Source organism: Piliocolobus tephrosceles, chromosome 4, assembly GCF_002776525.5.
Source record: "Piliocolobus tephrosceles isolate RC106 chromosome 4, ASM277652v3, whole genome shotgun sequence".
NCBI lineage: Eukaryota > Metazoa > Chordata > Mammalia > Primates > Cercopithecidae > Piliocolobus > Piliocolobus tephrosceles.
Genome location: NC_045437.1, coordinates 175,812,032 through 175,822,472, shown reverse-complemented (window position 1 = coordinate 175,822,472; position 10,441 = coordinate 175,812,032). Strand labels below are relative to the sequence as shown.

Genomic DNA, 10,441 nt, shown 5'->3' with positions numbered 1-10,441 from the left:
CCCTAAACAACACAGTATAACAAGTATTTACGTCGTATTAGGTATTACAAGTAATATAGATATTATTTAAAGTATACAGGAGAATGTGCATAGGTTATATGCAAATGCCACTCCATTTTTCATAAGGGACTTGTGTGTCGGTGGACTTTGGTATCCTGGGGGCATCCTGGAACCAATCCCTCACGGGTACTGAGAGATAACTGCATGTGTGTGTCCCCTCCTGATTGTTTCTCTGGTGAAACCCTAAGTGATACAGATATGATATGAGAGAGAATAATGATACCCTGGAACGCATGAGGACAAAGTCGAACCTGCATCAATCTCTACCGCCAAGCCTCCAACTTTGGTCATGCTGGTGACCTGCAGGGGAAGTTAACGCTGTTGGTCATGGAGCTAACATGTACCTTGTCCAGGATTTGGAGAAGCTAAAGGAGGAGATTTAGCAGGAGCTGCTGCAAACCTGGCCTCTATCTCATGCTGACAAGGTGAGCCAGCAGATCTGTGATAAGGTCCATGAGCTGTAACAGCACCTGACTCTATACCAACCCTCTTAGCATAAACATGGCTGCTGCTTTGCCTCTACCATCCAAGATTGTGTAAATTTCTCTTGTGGCCTATGCTAGCTCAGAACCATATGGGGAACATAATTCTGGTATGTATCATTCTAATTTAGTCAAGTTGACACAGTAAAAACCCACCACAGTCAGTATCTTTGGAGACGTTTCTTGGAATCTTCCACATGACACTTTTATAGCTCATTAGCCTGAACTTAGTAACGTAACCACACCTGGGAGCAAGGCTAAACATCAAGGGTTTTCTTTTAAAGAAGGTAAATATGGATCTTGGAGAAAATAACCAGGCCTCTCTGCCAGAGTATTACTATTTATAGAACCCAGTTCCTACCTTCTGGAGCCTAATTTTTTAGGAGGAGAAATAAGACACTGTACAAACCTGTACTGAGCTTCGAGTTTTCAGCTAACTAGAAATACCTCCCCATCATAGCCCCTTGGAAAAATTCATGGAGTGTTTTTATGTTTAAAGAACTTTTCATATATGAAAGTGTTTTCCTCAGGACAGCAGTGAACCAGTGTAAGCGGGCAATTCTTTACCCTGGGTGTCAGAGTGTGTTTTATATGGATTCGCTGCAAACTTTTTAAAGGCCTTTCGAGGAGCTGTTTTCTTTCACTGCAAGAAGAAAATGCAGGGTCAATGGCCAGGGCCCTCCCTTATACGTGGAATGACTCGGGGGATCTCCTTTAATACAATGAAAGGAAATTAATTTATAGCATGGATTTACACAGATAAAACAGATTTTATTTAAATACCCCTCTGTACAAATTCAACCAAATCAACTGCTCATATTTGTGCAGTAATAACATTTAATATTTACTAGCTTTACCATAGGCTAGGCACTACTCTAAGTAATTTATGTAGATTACTGCCTTTAATTTCACAAGAAAGCCATGTGACCCTTACTTGGGTTGCAGACTGTCGCATTACTGTCGCAGACCCTTAAGGGGGGTCATTTGACATCAGTGGGTTATTTTCCTGCCTGGTGCCATTCACAGCAAGAGAACAAGACCAGTTTCCGTGAAGTGGAGCAAAAACTTTATTTGTTGATCAAGGAATGGAGAAGGGGTGCTCAAGCTCAAAGCACCTTCTTAGGGGTCTGAAGGGGACTTTTAAGATCTCTTAGGGCATGAAGGTGGAGACTGCGGGCGAGCATTTGCGGAAAGATGTGGGGCCTTTGAGGGAGAACTGGAGTGTGTGTAGTCTTCTTTCTTTTGCACTGGACCCTGTATGTGCCTAGCAAAGTGCATCTCCTCCCCCACCTCCGTCCCCTGCAGAGATTTTATAATGCTAGTGAAGGGAAGATTCAGGTAGGGGTAGCGCTGGTGAGCTCTGTTCTCATCTTTTCATTTGGCTCATTCGTGGTCACTGGCATTCAGCCTGCCCTTGGTGTCTGTAAGCAAGCACAGCTGCCAGCACAGGTTAATTTCAAAGGTTCTGGGGCTCTTTAAAAGAATTGAGGTCATGTTGTTGTGACGTTACTATTATTCACATTTGATAGATAAGGAATTGAAGCACAGACAATACAGTAAATTGAACAAGATCACATAAATAGCTGGGATGAACTCAGGACATGGGAACAAGATCACATAAATAGCTGGGATGAACTCATCTCGCTGATGCACTCCCAGTGCCTGGCTGGTCCCTGAAAAGGCATATTCAGTACCCTCTCTTTACTAGAGCAGGAAAGTGAATACAAGGGCAAAGTGCTTCAACAACAAACTAAACCAAAAGGGGTTTCTACTTAGCTCATAGATTACTGGAAAGTTCCGTTAACTGGAAGTCCCATTCTAGGATCATTCTGATTAAATGCAGTTAAATAAATAACTCTCACTATACTGGAATCAACCCTAAAAGGAAAACTTGGAGACTGGAAGCGAGCGGATAGGGAAGGAGGGGGAGAAGTGGGCGGCTTAGCCCCACCATTCAGACCTCCCTGAGTGCCCCTTTGGTGCTGTGCAAGCTTCCTCCCACAGCTATTAGAGCAGAGTCTTAGCTAAATGCTGCAAGGGCAGACGCTGTTTGTTCCTCTGTAGCTCCCAGGGCGCCTATGGGGGCTTTGCAAATCACAGAGGCTCAATACTCTTTCAGGAAGGAGTAATTGGAAGAAGGGGAACATCACACAATGGGGCCTATCATGGGGAGGGGGGAGGGGGGAGGGATTGCATTGGGGAGTTATACCTGATATAAATGATGAATTGATGGGTGCTGATGAGTTGATGGGTGCAGCACACCAACATGGCACATATATACACATGTAACAAACCTGCACGTTATGCACATGTACCCTAGAACTTAAAGTATAATAAAAAATAAAAAATAAAAAAAATAATAAAATAGCAGTAAAAAAAAAAAGAATTAGTTATTCTATGAATCACAGAACCAAATTGAAGATAAAACATTAAAACTATGTTTATAAAAAAAAAAAAAAGGAAGAAGGGGCTTGGGAGCAAGGTATCAGTTTAGAACCTTCCAGAATGGTACAGTGGGTTCCATGTAATACTGAAGGTAACACTCCAGGCCACAGAATTTGTTTTTTTCCTGTGTCACCAGGATCCTCTGGGGCCCGGAACCCATATGTGGTACCATAACTAGCCTGTTGTCTTTGGGCGTTTGGTGGAGCGTTTGGTGCAGAGACCACCTAACTGTGCTTTTTATGCAGACAGCCAGCCCTGAGACCCCTTGTAAGCAGGTCATCAGATGGCAGAGGATGTGATGTTTCATGAATCTTAAATTTGCTTCATACCTCTTTTTTGCCATATGGCCGACAGGCAAAACCTTGGACAGGTTGAGCGTTGCAGAAAATATGAAACGAGCCTGAAGCCAGGGAACCCATGGAGGATTGCTTTTGTTCTTTCAGGCATGTGATAACAAAGGGGCCCCCTGCGTAACAGCCCGCCGGCGTTCACCTCTTGTCTCAAAATCTTCTCGGCGCCCGTGTTTGTTTTTTTTCAACTTGGAAATGGAATATATGAAAGACAGACTGAACAGTGGCAATCAAAATCCAGAAAGCTGGAGACGTTTCTGCCATTCACAGAATTTATGAAAATCCCTTGTCTGGAAGGCTCTTGGAGAACTCAAAACGCTCAGCGCGGCTGGCTGGTGAGATCCCTGCAGCAGCTGGAAGTGGAGCTATAAATAGCGCGGGGCGGGAAGCGCCCTCCGGAGGGAGCGGGCGGGAGATCCCCGGCTCCCGCCTCCGCCGCCGCGGCGCGTTCTGCGCCGGGGGAAGCCGGCTGGCGGGCGCGCGGCCTTAACCCGTGCGACACCGGGCAGCTCCTGCGGCAGCCGGCGGGGGGCGCGATGGAGACCACGCTGGAAACAGGAATCCAGGCACGTTTCTAACCTTGTCCTGGAGCAACCCAGAGCCTGCGATTTCTCTCCCTCCCTCTCCTTCCTCTGCAGCTCCCTCCGGTTAACACCTGACATTCGGCCTCACAACACACACACGATGGAATTTGTTCCATATCTTTTATTTTTAACCTTCGAGAGGCGTAAATCCAAACCTAACATTAAAATCATCCCCAAATTTGGTTTTGGGACTCGTGTTGGTTTTCACCCTTGAGCGGCGTTCCCTCCCCAGTGCTGCAGGCTGCTAAGGACTGGGACTTTCTTGGGGAGGGAAGCATCGAATGAAAACGGTGTGTGCGCGCGCGTTTATTTCTGGCGCATGCACACCCCTCGGTAGCCTCAAGGTCGGCGATACCCTGAGCGTTCTGGCCCCCGCCTACAGGACGCGCTGCTGCCAGCCAAGGACTCGAGAAGGAGGGAGTCCCCAGTCCCGGCGGGGCACCTGGGCTTCGGTTCAGTATTTAGCACAGTCAGTACCGAAGCAGGGGCAGCCAAGTGGGAGCTGGGCGCCCCAGAGGTGGACCCCAATCAGCAGGAGTGGGCAGCGGGGGCCCGGCTCGCTCGCGCCCCGGAGCTCTCCCGCAGGCTCTCTGCGCCCCGAAGCTGGGGAGCTGGGGGCGCTCTCCCGGGCCGCAAGCAGGCACAGAATTTGACGCCTGGAGAGGCAGCTGGTCCTGGCTAGGACTCCTGATTCTTCTCAGATGGAAACAGTTTCTCCCGGTGAACCTGCCGGAATTCCCAGTGGACTCGCACTTCAGCTTTGCCCACTGACGCATTTAACCAAGGCCGCATTTACCGCTTTGAGGCAAATCTGAGTTTCAAATGGAGCCGGACTTCTGGTTGCAGAATGAGGTAAGGTCGCGACTAAGGTGACATTGACTAGGGCCACAGATTTAATGGGGACCGGCCTCCCCCAGGCAAGATACTAAAGTGAAGTTTGCCTGGGCTTTCACTCCTCCCCGCCCTCCTGCTTACTTTTCTCCAGCACCCACTCATACCTTAAAAAGAAACATTCTCCGGGATGGAGGACTCCCTTAGGCTAGATTCAGCATTTTAGCGTTCTGCACTAGAGGCCATGCCACAGCGCGACCTGAAATTCCCTATCCTCCCTTCCATCTGCCAGCCCTCCCCTCTTGTCATCTTTCTCAGCTCTCCTCTTTCCTTGTCCAATCTTTTATTTGTTTTGCCATCCCGCTCTCTAACTTCTCTTTCCTTTCTCTGAAAATATGAACCAAATGAAGGGAGAGAGGGCAGATGTGATTTTTCTGTGTAATGTAATGCTGAGGTTATAGGGTATATGGATTGGTGGTTTATGAGTTATTTATTGATTAGGTTTTCTTAAGCACCTACTCTGTGCTGCTGTTCAACTTCTTCAAGTTGGGGGTGACCAGACTGTTTTCTGGAAAATAAATTGCCCCAAGAAGTTTGTCCTACCTCCTCTACTTCTTTCTCTAGGGTGTGGGAATGGGCATCTGCAAGACCAGGGGATGCAGAGCTTGCGGGAAGGAGGAAACTCACTGAGTTCAGGCTGGTTTGGTGCCTTTATGCCCTCAAGTCATGGATAGTAATAACAAAAATCACACTTTAGTAATAATAACAACACATTTATTGAACACCTGCAGTGTTTGTGGTATTGTTCTAAGAACTCCACAAATGTTAACTCATTTAAACATCATAACTACCTCATGGAGTAAGGACTACTATTATGTCTTTTTTACAGATGGGGTAATTCAGAAACAGATGATTAAGTAATTCATTCATAATCATACAGTTAGTAAGTTGGGAAGCCGAGATTGAAGCTCGGCCTCTGAGTCTAGAACAGAGCTCTTCATACATTGCATATCTCTGTCACTCACATATTCATCCATCCGCTCTGTGCCAGGTGCTGTGCTAGGAGATGCAACAGTGGACAAGACAACCAAGATCCTTGGAGCTTGTGTTTCAGTTGAGGGGGACAGACGATGTATCAATAAACAAACTAGATGATTTCAGGTAGTGGTAAATACCACAAAGAAAAGAGAACAGAGTAATGTGCTAGATTGGCTAACTTCACATGGTGAGTGGACAGAGAAGTTCTCTTGGTGGTAGTGATATTCAGGCTGAGACCCTGAAGAACTGAGAAGAAAGACAAATAGCCAATGAACGTGTGAAGTGATGGTTGTTACTTAAGTAATCATGGAAATGCAAATTAAGTTCACACTGAGATATTCTTTTATATGCATTTGGTTGGCTCCAAATTAAAAAGTTCGGCAATATCAACTGGTTGAAGAGGATGTGGGTCCAAAGGATGTTCAAACATTGCTGGTGAAATTATGAATTGGTACAATGACTTTGGAAAACAGTTTGATATTATATCCTAATTTGAACATTCGAACATGTGTGAACCAACAGTTCAACTTGCTTTTAGCTTTATACCCGTGAGAAACTTTCTACATGTTCAACAGAAGACATGCATGTGAATATGCTTAACACCCTGGTTTCCAATAATGAAAACCTGGAGGGACCATGAAGGCCTAGCACCTTGAGCTAGTGATTAATACTAGTGATGAATAGTATTGTTACACAAAGGAATAGTATACAGCAAAGATGAATAAACAAAATGACATAACAATACGATTGGCTTTTAGCAATATAATATTAAGTGAAAATTAAGTCTAAAATATTACATGTAGCATAATATTAAAAACTACTAAAATAAAAACCCAACTAGGTGGGGTGTGTGTGTGTGTGTGTGTGCGCACGTGCAATAACGTTATATAAATGGGAAAGCAAGAGAATGATGAACGTAAAATTTGTTATTTTGTGATTATGGTTACCTCAGATGGAGGAGAAACAGGGGCACCATATGGTTAGTTAGAGGCAAGTCAGTAACTGTTTTGGCAGGTCACAATTGAGTTTTGGCTGGTAGGGCCAGGCATGCTTGTTGCGTTATTAAAAATAACTAGTAAATAACAAAGTATGACAGGGCATGCATGGGCTAATGATGAGAGTATATGGTGGACCAAGTATTAAGATGAACTCAGTTCTATGTACTGTGGTCCTAAGTGGAAACAGGAAAGAAAGGAAGGTAGATACTTTTGTCGGGAGGGCTCTACTAGGACAAAGAAGTTTGATGTTTTTAAGGAAGAGAAAAGCAGCCTAGAGTGACGCAGCGGGTCAGCAGATTAGAGAGGTGGACTGGGACCAGATCCTGCAGGGCTTTGCAGGTCAAGGTAAAGGGTGGAAAAGTTTTAAGCAGTGAAGAGACGTGATTGGGTTTAAGATTTTAAAAGACCGTTGTGGAGCTGCGTGGAGACTGGACTATCGGAGGGGCATTTGGGAGGCTCCTGCAATGGTAGAGGAGAGAAGCTGATGGCAGGACTGCGACTGTGTTTCTGCAGGTTACTTATTGCGCAGGAGACCAGCTTAGGGGGGCAAGTCGCTGAAATTCAGCCCATGTTCCTGTTGCCAGGAAATGTCCCGTTGCCAGGCTGTGAAGGCCTGGAGGAAGGGCATATTTTTCAAATTGCGCAGAGAGCTCTGTAGGTCAGCAATAGCCTGTTGGTGGATCTGGGTGTTGTGCATAGACTTAAGGAGAAGTGGATAGATTGAGGGCACAATTGAGGGCAGAATGGACAAGGTTTGCTGATGGATTAGATATAAGGGTTATTAAAGGGAAGAGAGTAAAGAAAAGGAACTCCTGGATTTTTATTTAACTGCAAGGATAGTGGTGCTGTGTACAAAGAACAGAAAGAGCAGGGAAGATTCACATTCAAAGAAGTCATATTTTGGACATATCATATTATTTTTAAAATGCTCTCAGCCAAGTACAAATATCAGATAGTGAGTTAGACATGAATGTGAAGCTTGAGGGAGGTTTCAGGCCAAGAGTCATGAATGTGGAAAGTATAGGTATATAGATGGTATAGCTCAAGTTCTCTACTTAGTGATCATTGTCAGATTGTGAATTCCTTTGGGGCAGAGAAATTATGTCTTTTTTCACCCAGCAAAGTATAAGGAATAATAGGTTATCAGTAAATATTTGTTGAACAGATGACAGAAGGATGAATAAACAAGGGGAAGGGGAGGAGCTAGCCCAGGTTTCTGATGCTGCTGGTGTCTGAAGGCTGAGACTGTGTTGTTTTCAATCCCTCTTTGGGCTGAGGCAAATCTAATGGTAATGCCAGCCCTTTAGGAGACCCCAGAGCTACTCGGAGCAGCCAGAAATGGCAGAAACTAGAGAGTGAAGATGCAGGATGGCCAGGAGAGCTCCTGAAGGTCAAACAAGGAAGAGGAAAGAGTGTTGAGCCAGAAACAGGGTCACAACTAAGAATATGGCCGACCTCATGGGTGATGAGAGACAGTGAAATCATCGAGAGAAGATAGGACTGAAGTGGGTGAATGAAAGGATCAAGGCAGTTGATACAAGTGGAGCCGTGAGATTTGGTTTAAAAGCTAGTGTATTGCAGACATTTTGATAGTCACCAGGTAACTAGCTTGGCACTGGCCGAAACACTCCCTACCAGCCCTAGCCCCACAGTACCTCAGGCTATGTGTTGTCCCTTGTGAAATCTCATTTAGAAAATGGTTGCTAAGGCATTTGCATACCAGATATCACATCCCATCACACCCCTGTGAGTATGCAGCACTTAGCCTGCATGTGGGTTTCTAATACCTTCGCACTGGCATTGGGCAGCTGGCCCTGCCCTGCTACATTTGGGCTTCGCATGGTTCTCCCATGCCACCACATCCCATTCCCTTGGGGACATTTATTTTGTCAGCCTCCACCCTCTCGTTGCAGTTCACATCTCTTATCTGTGTTTTTTCCTCAAATGGATCCCTTTTGTCCCTTATTTACTGGTGTACCTTAGTGCCTGGCATGGTGCTTGACATACGGTGTATGAGCAGCAATTGTGAAAGTGTGGAAGGAAGGAAGGAAGGGAGTGAGGGAAAATGAAGAATTTTTTTTTTTTTTTGCTTGACTTTGAGGTGATCCAGAAGAGACCATCCCATTCTAATGATAAAGTCACAAGGACCTCCCTTTTCTCAGACATTGCTAAGTATGGGATTGCTTAACAATGTAGACTTTAGAATATACTAGACCTGCAGTTCCATTCTGGCTCTACCATATGTGACTTGGTTAGGTCACAATCTCTTAGAGACTATTTATTTGTAAAATATGGGTAATAACAAAATCTACTGTATAGTGGAGTTGTGAGTTTTAAATAAGACAGGGATGTGAAGTTTCTAGTGTAGTACCAGGCATGTAAGAAGGGCAGAGTAGAAACTTGGCTATTATTTTCCAAGCCATTTAATTGTCAATGCTGTCTTTGTTGACCAACTTCAAGTAATGCTTCTAATTCTTAGAATTCAGCCTCCTTACCCAGTAGGCCGGTGCTCTGGCAGTGGAGTAGTAGCCATTTTAGGCAGATGGGGAACTATTCCTGGGCACATGGGCATTTGCTGTTCCATTTCTCACATTATGCTACATAGTATTCCATTGCACATAATTCATGGGCAGCTGGGAGTCTGAATAATAGTGAGGATTCAGAATTTATTCATTCAGCATTCCATAAACAGTGATTGAATGTCTTACTATGCAAATGGAGATGCAATGATGACTAAGACACAGTCTCTGCTTTCAAGGAAATCACAGTCTAGTTATTGGCCGGGGGGACAGACAAATAAACAGACAATTGCAATATGTACATTCATGGGATCACGCCCAGTACCCTCACTCCAAGATGCTACCCCCACCCCCACTACTGCTGAGAAGAATGGTGTGACCATAGTAATAGTGATGGTCCCTTGTATTTGTACATATACTTACAGTTTACAACTGTTTACTTTTAATTATTTCATTTGATTTTCACAACTTTATGAGATAGGTAGAGATACTACGCCCATTTTATAAATGAAATCTAAGACTCCATTGAGCAGATGCCTTTATAACTAAGGCAAAAGTGTGTCATGCAGGACACTGCCATGATTTGTCCTTCCAGCCCTTTTGTACACTGTTCCCGCTCAGGGATCCAGTTTGCCACCTTTGTGGGCATGGGGTTTGATTCTGATTGTGAGTTCACTGCTTGGATTTGATGGCTAAGTTTAACTTCCCTGTTGGGACCTTTGTTCTCTGTAGACTTACACAGACAACTCATCCCATTCAGGTGGGTTTGTGCAACCTTTCTGATCTCTGGGACTCAATTTCAGCATTGGCTGGGAGGCAAAGCCCAGGTGAGGATCACAATGGTTTCCCCTGGGAGGAGGGATTGGTGATAGACGTTAGGTTGATTGTCTATGCTTGTGCAACTGGGAAGTGGAGAACCATCAGATAGCACAATTTTATGAAGCTTGTCCAATCAACTGGATGTTTTTCTTGACTAGAGAAAAAATATAGGAATTACTTTATCCTCCTTAAAAATTGAATGACTTATTTACATTTCCCCAAAGATGACCAACTGTAGTTGGTCATTTATGAAATATTTAGACATCTTCTCATACAGAATACATCATTGATTAAAATTTGCTTATGATTATTTAA

At 44.6% G+C, this 10,441-nt stretch overlaps 1 protein-coding gene across 1 annotated transcript in view; it reads left to right on the top strand.

Moving 5' to 3' along the window:
• The first annotated feature begins 4,256 nt into the window (after positions 1–4,256).
• The window catches only part of KCNN2 (potassium calcium-activated channel subfamily N member 2), a 428,813-nt gene continuing 422,628 nt past the window's right edge, over positions 4,257–10,441 (top strand). Inside the window, exons 1-2 of the mRNA XM_023194265.3 lie at positions 4,257–4,773; positions 5,377–5,448. The gene's annotated coding sequence lies outside the window, so the exon portion shown is untranslated. The remainder of the gene's footprint in view (positions 4,774–5,376; positions 5,449–10,441) is intronic.